Here is a 10,850-nt window from a genome sequence, read left to right as displayed (position 1 = left end):
ATATTTGGCGATAAATAAGAATAGGTTTGGAATCAATGGATAGGTTTAAAATCAAGGGATGGGTTAAATATTAATTCCATGAAAATTGGAATTACTCTGGTTTAGGTTCAAGGGTAGCGTTGGAGGATTTCTTGGACCATAATTCATAAAAAGAGAAAGGGGTTTCAAACTAAATTTGAATAAAAGAATTTTAGTCAAAAGAAGGTTTTAAACCAAATCAAGAAATGCCTCAATTTGACCAAATATATATATTTTTAAATGAAAAACACAACAGAGAATAAAAACCAGAGAGGTTTTGTGCGGGTTAGTTCTAGAAGGTCCCTCTAAATGTATTGTCCTAGGTTTAGGAAGTTATTAAGAACATAAGATTCGGCATGATGTAGGATTAGAAAATGACACATTTTCAGGATGTTACAGACATGGGGGCGCTGCATGTGAGCGGTTTCACGGCGATGAGCGCGGGAGACAACGCCCGGGTGCCATTGGACCTCCACTCGCGGCGGCAGTAGAGGGGAGACACCGCCCAGAGCCCCAGAGCAGGAGGTGTACGGAGGGCACCGATGGCGACGACGAAGACATGGTCGGCACACCACGGGGGTGGATGGATCGGTGGCGAGAGAGCGAGAGGGCATCACGAACGTGAGCGGAGCAAGGCGGATGGGGGGCCAAAGGGGATGGGAGGGAGACGCGGCATGAGGTGAGGTGAGGGGAAGGAGAAACGCACCCCGTGGTCTACACGATGGACAAGGCCATGCAACCGGGGCAGCCATTCTTCCCGCCGAAGCTGAAGCTGATACAACTACCTCAAGCTCAAGATGCCTGGCCCGGTCGGAGTAATCACGGTCAAGGGGCTACAATCTTCGACTGCACAAGGGGGCAAAACAACGGTGATATGCAGAGAAGTACAAAATGTGCAGGCCGAAGATGGTGAGCGAGCAAGAATCGTGCTGAAGCCGTCCCCGCACGGCAAGGTGATCAAGGTCCAAGAGGACGAGGCCGAACCAACTGTGGTGGTTTCCCTAGGCGGCGATCTAAGTGAAGAAAAAGCAAGTAACATCTTGGCCGTGCTCAAGAAAAACATTAACATCTTCGCCTGGAGACGAAACGTGGTTGGAGGCGTTTCGCCCGACCTCATCATGCGCTATCTGGCAGTAAAAACAGACACCAAGCCGAAGAAGCAGAAGCTACGCAAAATGTCAATAGATCGCCAAGAGGTGGCAAAGGCAGAGGTCCAGAAGCTGCTCAAGGTTGGTGTAATTCCGGAAATTGACCACCCGGAATGGCTGGCGAACCCGGTGTTTGTCAAGAAGTCCAATGGCAAGTGGCGAATGTGTGTTTATTTCACGAATTTGAACAAGACTTGCCCGAAGGACGACTTCCCTCTCCCAAGGATTGATCAGCTAGTTGACCTGACCACTGGTTGTGAACTCATGAGTTTTTTTGGATGCCTACTCCAGGTATCATCAAATCTTAATAAACCCGGGAGACAAACCAAAGACTGCTTTTATCACACCTTTCGACACCTTCTGCCACATTGTTGGTATTTCTTAACGACATTACTAGAAATATAATTCCTAGCAATGGCGTAGAAATACTTCTGGTATATTATGGTTACAGAGTTCATCCGCAAGCGCATGGATATACCATTGTAGCATTTCACCCGAGAGTATTCCAAGGGTATCGTATTTATTTTATCTCATGAGAACTGGACTAATAATTTATATATTACTTGTAATAATCATATTCTAAGTAGGGGTTAAGATAATCCAATGGGAGAGTGACACACAAGCATCAGCTACTCATTCTCATAATATATTATCTAAGCTAAGTGGAAAGAAATTAGAAAAGGAAATCTATTCCTATACTTCTAATATACATACATACATTCTAGTTAACTGATACACTAGCTAATACCCTCTGTCCGATGCCGTCCTGGTACTTCGAGAAGACACCCCTGACTACCGAGTTCCTTATGACAGCCCGTCATGACCATACAACCGGAGCAAAATACAGACGAATACCCTCCCCAGGGTAACTTAGGATTATATACAGGCACGGAGGAATACCCGTACTGAGCTGTAACCATCAGTGGCCCACCTCTCATGCACAGCATATAACCCCAAATAATGATATCCCGTAATCTAGACACCACGTCCAAACTACCAGATACTACTCTAATATCATCGTCATGACATAGAGTAATTGCATAAGCAAACATTATACCCGCACAAAAGCATCTCCCAGATAAGCTAGCCGTATATTCAGTATAACATGAACATAATGTAAAGTAGGCATTCATATACTTGGAAAGTATTTCAATACCATAGATGTATATAGAAGAGTATTTTAATAAAAGTACAAAGCTTACAAAAGAGAAGAGAAAAGCTACTAGAGCCATACCCGAACTCTTCCGAAGACTTCCGGACTGTTGATTTCTATTCTATTCCTATTCCACCAGCTAGATACTACTAAACTAAACTTGAGAGAAATGAGAGAGCTCTTGCTTAAGGTGTGTGAGTCAAGTGAGAAGGTGAGGGGTTTATATAGCCTCCCAATGACGTTGTGACGGTTGGAATGGTCGGAAATACCCTCCAACCGTCATTGGGAGCTAATCCACATTGTCCAGTAGAAGCCCTGCATCCAACGGCGATGAGGGAGGTTCGACCGAACCAGCCCATGGTTTGGCTGGCGGCCTCCTCTGTTGTTCTTCTCCACATACTTGTGAATTTTGGCCCAGTTTGTCGTGTCAATTCTAAGTTCCTGGCCCATTCATACATAAGTCTGATTCTCGACATCGTCCAACTGATTTATCGTTTGAGTTGATGTCGATTCTCCTCCACTTTATGGTTATTCTCTGCAAAAGGTTAGTAAACCTAATACTAGTGGAATATTATTATTCTAACACGTTTATGCATTGCAAGCAACACTAGTGTCACGCCCGGAATTTCTATCCAAAATTCCAAACGCTTACATGTGTGTAAACCCTCGTCCAGGAATCAGCCAAGGCACACAATAACAAATTGATAATAGAGTACCATTATTACTCTAATTAAATAAGCGAATAAAATGTCATTACAGAGGTAGATAGTTCCTCTCAATCAATAAAGATCTAAGCAGCGGAAAATAAGATAAGCGGCGCAGACGGCTCCACTCCACAGGCAGCTTGACCAGGGCTACACCTAATCCTCCACACCATCAGCATCATTGTAGAACTCTTCCTCTGATGAATAATTGCAAGGTGAGTATATGACATACTCAGCAAGTCACGCAGCAAATATGCAAGTGCACAGGATAACAAAGGATGGCATAATAGGGTTCCATTTGCATAAACAGCCTTTAATAAACATTTCAGAATTTAATAAAACAGTTAAGTAATAATTAAACAATATTAATCCAACGTTATACAACATACCCTGTTGCATAGGCCCAACCATTCTGAACAACCATCCCGGCTGCACAGTTCTATCTCCAAACTAGGAATATACCATTCCAAACCAGGAGCTAATCAAATTATTACCAATTAAAGCACCTTTTATTATGATGAGAAGTGTGGGACTAATCACGAAAGACATTGTTAGACCCGCCCATAACCGCGGGCACGGCTATTCGAATAGTTTACTCTGATCAGAGGTGTACCACTGTACCCACAAGACACAACCCCACATCATGTCACCATGTGCCTCAATACCACCACGGTACCTCGGAAAGGAGTTGTGACAATACCCCTTGCACAACACAATCCACTACAGCGCACCTTTCCTGGATCATAATCACCCTCTTATAAACAAGGCATGGACTCCCCAGCGACCCCCGTGGGCTTATCTCCGCCACTTCTCAGTCTGGTGCTCCGCAATGAACCATGCTATACAAAAGATAAAGCCGTTGCCCACGCTGGCTTGTGGTTGGCACGGTTAATGTTTCACAATCGAAACTCGTGAACCGGTCCTTAATTGTCATGAGCACGACTCTCAAAACCATGAGCTCACAACCCACCATTATCAGGTTTTAGTTGGCACATAAATTAATTAACCAATCACGATTGACCATCGTGAACTATCATTAAGCCATCATTAAATAATAGTGAGTCAAAAGTTATCCCAATAGTGTGCTAATGTTTCTAAGCATGCTAAGCAATCACATCTAATATCTAGCTGAACCAATATATATAAAGCTCAACTAGTCAAATTATATTAACCCAAGGTATCAAGGAATAAAGTAATCAAGAACAAAAGGGCTATAACAAGCAATAGGTTAATTCCACCCAATGACATTCGAAAATAAATGCAATAGTTGAATAGAAACAGTAGCTTTAAACAGGATCAACATGCTCAAAGGGTTGTTTGGGATCTGTGTGACTTGCCTTGCTGGCCTTGGAACTCTTCAAATTCTTCTCCTGCGAAAACGGACTCTTCGGAAACGTCGGAATCTAAACAGAAAAGAGCAAAAACACCAAAACAGAACATAAACAAGCATGAACAATACATGTGGATATTTTTAACATGTAGATCTCAATTTTAGAAAAATTTAGAGACTTGAACCAACTAAATCTGAGCTAAGATGAATTAGTTATGAATTTTTGAAGATTTAATCGGATTAAAACACTTATATTGATTTTAAATGAATTATGACGCAATAATGAATTATTTTTGAAAAGGAAAAAGGATTTATTGCGTCAGCGGCTAGGGTTTGCGGTGGACCGGGCGCACGGCGGCGGTTCACGGAAACGGACGGCCGAGATCGATCCATCCAAAACGGACGGCCGAGATCGATCGGGTCTACGGCCGGACCACGAGAGACGACGACGATGACGTCAGTGACGACGTCACCTCCGGCGACGGCTCGGGCGGCTCGGGTGGCTCGGGCGCGCATGCTCGCCGGCGAACGACGGCGTGGCGACGCGAACGGAAGGCACCAGCATGTAGAGGACGACGCGGCGAACTCACCGGTGACCAAAACGGCGGCGGAAGATCAACGGACGGCGACGGCGGCGAGGAAGAAGCGGCGGCGACCTTCGGCTTGACGACGGTGGCGGTGCTCCGGCGGTCTACAGCAACGGCGAAGGGACGGACGAGGACGGCGGCGACTTGGCGACCACGATGGCGATCTCCCCGAGCGACCGCGACGACTGGAACGGCGGCGGCGCACGGCTGGAGCGGCGGCGACGACGGCGGCGCTAGGTTACACGGCGCTAGGGCGCTACGGACGACGAGAGGCGAAGGCGAGGGTGGCGACAGGTAGCGGAGACACCGGGGATCCTTTTGAAGGGGCTAGGAGGCGGCGGCAAAGGCCCACGGCGGCCGGCGACGAGAAGGAAACCTCGGGCTCGGAGAGAGAGAAACCGATCCGAATCGACCTCGAATCAAACACTTTCCAAGCGATTTTAGCCGACGATTCCAAAAGAGAAAAGGTGGAGGAGATCCCGAAGATTGTTTCCCCTCAATTGATTTCACCGGAAACGAAAAGGATCGGCCGAATTTGGAAGGCGACGGCGGCGCGGCTCGGCTAGGGTTTCGGGCGGCGGCGGCCGGAGGTAGACGACAGGCCTGACAGATGGGCCCCACCTGTCAGCGACAGCGAGGGCGCGCGTGGCTGCGGCGGACTGGGCCGACTTGGGCCGAGGAGAGAGAGAAGGATTTTGGGCCGACTTTCGGCCCAAAGCCAAAAGAGGATTTTAAAAACCTTTTTCAATTTAAATTATTTATGAAATGCAATTCCATTTATTAAAAATACTTCCTTAGCTCAAATAAATCCCAGAAAAATCTAGGAATTATAGAATTAAGCAAAGTATTTAATGAAATTTTATCTGGCCCCATTTTATATTGGAATTTATTAATTAAAATTAGATCTTCTCTTCTAGGCTTTTTTAAAAAAATCACTTCTAATAATTCCAATTAAGCAACAATTTATATATTTTGAATTTTTAGGGTGTGACAACTAGTTCTTCTCTATTTTAGTAATATTGACGGTCGAAACTGATCGATAACGACCGTCAACAAAACCCCCCAAGCTTACGAAACTCCTAGTTGGCGATTGATCGCCAGGAGCGATCGGTTTCCCCACTCTTCTCCACGTGGTTTCCTTTTTTGACATCGCATTACTTTCCTATTTTAGTAAATTTATACACCTCATGTCACGCCCGGAATTTCTATCCAAAATTCCAAACGCTTACATGTGTGTTAAACCCTCGTCCAGGAATCAACCGAGGCACACAATGACAATTTGATAATAGAGTACAAATAAATAACTATCGAATATTCGCAAATAATAAAATATTACAGAGGTAGATAGTTCCTCTCAAAGAATAACATTCTACGCAGCGGAAAAATAAAACTATAACAAACTACGGAACAGCCATGGCGACTCCTCTCCACAGGCATCTTAACCAAGAACAAGCCTAATCCTCCAGATCATCACCTTCACTGAGATACTCTTCTTCTGATGAATGAATATTGCAAGAATGAGCACATGACATACTCAACAAGTCACACAGCAAATATGCAAGTGCACAGGATAACAAAGGATGGCATAATATAGCTCATTTGCAGAAAACAGCATTTAATAAATATTTAAGAGAATAATAAAAACAGTTGAATAATTAATCAATATTAAATAAACACCATACAACACACCCGTGTTGCATAGGCCCAACCACATTTGAACAACCAACCCCAGTTGAACAAATTAAGCCTCCAAACCAGGAATTATCCATCCCAAACCAGGAGTCAAATTAATTATCACATTATTACCATTAATGAGTAGTGTGAGACTAATCACGAAAAACATTGCTCAACTCACCCATAACCGCGGGTACGGCTATTCGAATAGTTTAAACTCTGATCAGAGGTGTACCACTGTACCCACAAGACACAACCCCACATCATGTCACCATGTGCCTCAATACCACCACGGTACCTCGGAAAGGAGTTGTGACAATACCCCTTGCACAACATAACCCATTACAGCGCACCTTTCCTGGATCATAATCACCCCCTTATAAACAAGGCATGGACTCCCCAGCGACCCCCATGGACTTCTCGCCACTTCTCAGTCTGGCGCACTATAATGAATCACGCTATACAAAAGATAAAGCCGTTGCCCACGCTGGCTTGTGGCTGGCACGATAAATGTTTCACAACAGTAGCTCGCGAACCGGTCCTTAATTGTCATGAGCACAACCATCAAAACCATATGCTCACAACCCACCTTAACCAGGTTTTAATTATCAATTAATTAACATCGCACGATTAACCATCGTGAGCTACCATTGAATATAACCTTAATTAGTAATAATAATTATAATTTATATTTAACCCCTTTAGTTAGCTAATGTTTCTAAGCAAGGCTAAGCAAACTTACATATAGCATTTAGCCGAACCAATCCAATATATAAGGTTCATGCTAATCAAGTTATAACCCATAGGAAAACAAAGTCATCTTCGGCCATTAATTAATTGGGAAAGGTTCACCACCCGATTGACATTCGAAAACAATGCGTAGTTGAAATAGAATAATAGCTTTAAACGGGATCAACATGCTCAAAGGGTTGTTTGGGATCTGTGTGACTTGCCTTGGACTTCCGCAAACGCTTCGGAACCTTCCTCAACGGAAACGCTCTCCTCCGGAACGTCGGAAACTAAAGCAATTAAACAAAAATCAACAAAACAGTACAAAAACAAGCATAAACAGTATATGTGGATATTTTTAACATGTAGATCTTGATTTTAGAAAAATTTAGCAACTTGAACCACCTGAAACGGATCTACGGTTATTTAGTTATGATTTTCCGAAGTTTTAATCTATTAGAAAATCGGGAAAAAGAAAAAGATGACGTCATGCTGACGTCAGCAATGGCGGCCGGCTCGGGTTGACAAGCTCGCCGGAGATTGGGTGGTCGGCCGCGGATTTGGAGGGCATGTACACGTAGAGGACGTCGAGACGAACCCAACGGTACTCACCACGACGACAAACGACGCACGACGACGGCCGGCGACGAGGAGGACGGCGGCGGCGGCTCGGCTTGACGGCGACGGCGGAGCTCCGGTGGTCGGCGGCGAAGGGGGACGGGCGGCCGAGGTTCCTCTCACCATGGCGCACCTAACGGCGGCGACGGCAAGCGGCGGCGACGGCGGAGGCGGCGGTGCGACGGCACCGAAGACGGCCGGCGGCGGCGGCGAACTAAACGCGTGCGGCGGCGGCGCTACGGTGCACGGGAGAGCTCGGGAAAGGGGGCAAACGAAAGAGGGCGACGAGGGGATGCTTTATAAAGCCTCGGATTGAAGAGATCGAGCTCCAAACGAGAGGAATCGACTCGGGAAAAATCCAAACTCGGTTTTTAGGGATAAACTCGAAACGAACTCGATTCGGAGAGAATACTCAACGGATTGCTCCGTTTCTTGAGGGGAAAGATAGAGGAGAACGAGAGGATCAAAACCCCTCAAAAACCCGGAGGAATCGGGGTCGGATTGGAGCGGATTTGAGAGGAGAAAGGAGACGGCTTGGGCGGCAAACGGCGGCCGGCCGGAGGTAGGGGATGACCCCGACATGTGGGCCCCACATGTCGGCGGCTGGAGGAGGAGGGGGCGGGCGGCTCGGCTGGGCCGGCTTGGGCCGCGCGGGAGAGAGAGAGAAGTTGGGCCGGATTCGGCCCAACGGCTTAGGGAGGGGTTTTTTGAACTTTTTTAAATAAAACAATTTGTGAAATGTTGTTTCAATTATTAAAAATACTTCCCTTGCTCAAATAATTCCCAGAAAATTCTAGAAAATAGAAGAGCAAGCATAGTATTTAATAAAATTTTATCTAGCCCATTTTTATGTTGAAAATTTTCCTAGAAAATTAGGGTTTAGCTTGTAGGCTTTTAAAATAATTTCTAAAAATGATTTAAAATATGCATTTTTAATTTAGTCGATTTTTAGGGCGTGACACCTCAAGTTTATACACCTCAAGTTTACACATATAAAGTTTATAATCCCAAATTTTATAAATCAAAAGTTTATATATCCGATTCAAATTTGAATTTGAATTCAAATATTTTTTATGTATAGTATTTCTATACATCTAAAGTTTATAGACCTAAAGTTTATAGACCCAAAGTTAATAAGTCCAAAGTTTATATACCCGATTCAAATTTGAATTTGAATTCAAATATTTTTTATATATAGTATTTCTATACATCTAAAGTTTATACACCTAAAGTTTATAGACCCAAAGTTTATAAGTCAAAAGTTTACATACCCGATCCAAATTTGAATTTGAATTATAAACGATTCAAAATTGAATTTGAATTCAAATATTTTTATATATAGTATTTCTATACATCTAAAGTTTATCGACCTAAAGTTTATAGACCCAAAGTTTATAAGTCCAAAGTTTATATACCCGATTCAAATTTGAATTTGAATTATATCCGATTCAAATTTGAATTTGAATTCAAATATTTTTTATATATAGTATTTCTATACACCTAAAGTTTATAGACCCAAAGTTTATAAGTCAAAAGTTTAGATACCCGATCCAAATTTGAATTTGAATTATAAACGATTCAAAATTGAATTTGAATTCAAATATTTTTATATATAGTATTTCTATACATCTAAAGTTTATACACCTAAAGTTTATAGACCCAAAGTTTATAAGTCAAAAGTTTACATACATGATTCAAATTTGAATTTGAATTCAAATATTAGTTTATAGACCCAAAGTTTATAAGTCAAAAGTTTACATATCCATTTCAAATTTAAATTTGAATTCAAATATTTTTTATATAAGTATTTCTATACATAAATTTTTTCAACTTTGTTTTTCTATTTTTTAAAAATTTATAGTGTAGTAGGAAGAGAAGAAGAGGAGGAGAGGAGAGGTGTGTACAGGGTGCATGGGGATCGATCACTTGGAGCGATTGATCGCCCATTAGCCACGCAGCCAAGCTTGAACCTTTTTTGACGGGAAATAACAGCAGGAGAGGCTCCTACTGCACCTTATTAACAGCAGGAGAGGCCCCAAGCTTGAACCTTTGCTCGTCCCGAGTGAAGGACGAAAGGAAACAAAGATTTGGTTGTTGATCAGGAGTTGCTACTATGCTGCATATCTCAAAGATACAGGTGCAAGGTATATGAACTCTCTCTCGGATTAAATAATCTTTGGCACGGTGGCTTACCCTTACGCCTGATTCCCATGAGACACTGCTTCTTCTTTCCTTGAGCGGTTTAAAGACAGAACAGTAATTAGAGCACCAATCACCCAATATTTATTCAACTCTTATTCCGGAAGTTTTCAAATGATTTTGAAAAAGAAAGCCAAGTTCCTCAGAGGATTCACTCAGTCTCTCCAAGTGTATCAATTTGGATTCCTCACCATTTTGCCTTTTTGATTCCTACTCTAAGGTTTGATATGTGGAGGTTGGTAGGGATCAAACATGGCATACTTGCATTCACATTTATTACTAAGTCAAAAACTTAGACTAAAGCAGATAACTAAACATACTCAAGATCAAGATCGTGCAATGTGTGTGTGGTATAAGATGAAAGTGGTACATGAGGAAAAATAAAGAAAATGCTTCTCCTTTCTGCTTACTTTCTTGTCCAAAAATCCTTCTTTTATTGATTAGAAGAGGGCATGGCTACTTTTTTTTTTCTTTTCAATATCATGCTCATGCTTGATGGAGCATAACTTTCTCTTTTTTTTTTCATAACCATGCCATTCCTTCCTTTTCTCTTTTTTTTCAAAAGGATTTTCTTTTTAGGAGGAGAGAGCACATGAAAGCATGGAGAATTTAATTTGGTGGTAATATGGAAATGGAATGGAACGAAATCTTGCTTAGCTCCCAGTGTAGGAGTTTAGCATGTGTATATAT

The 10,850-nt window shown here is 42.8% G+C and overlaps 1 long non-coding RNA gene across 1 annotated transcript; it reads right to left on the bottom strand.

Moving 5' to 3' along the window:
• Positions 1-6,218: 6,218 nt before the first annotated feature.
• Positions 6,219-8,517, bottom strand: LOC136354679 (uncharacterized). The gene is made up of 3 exons (XR_010738248.1): positions 7,956-8,517; positions 7,568-7,633; positions 6,219-6,435 (listed from the first exon to the last, which is right to left on the bottom strand). It is a non-coding gene; the product is annotated as an uncharacterized lncRNA (long non-coding RNA).
• Positions 8,518-10,850: the final 2,333 nt, after the last annotated feature.

Source organism: Oryza sativa, chromosome 12 (genome assembly GCF_034140825.1).
Source record: "Oryza sativa Japonica Group chromosome 12, ASM3414082v1".
Lineage (NCBI taxonomy): Eukaryota > Viridiplantae > Streptophyta > Magnoliopsida > Poales > Poaceae > Oryza > Oryza sativa.
Note: the sequence above shows the minus strand (reverse complement) of the source record. Positions and strands in the feature narration are given on the sequence as shown.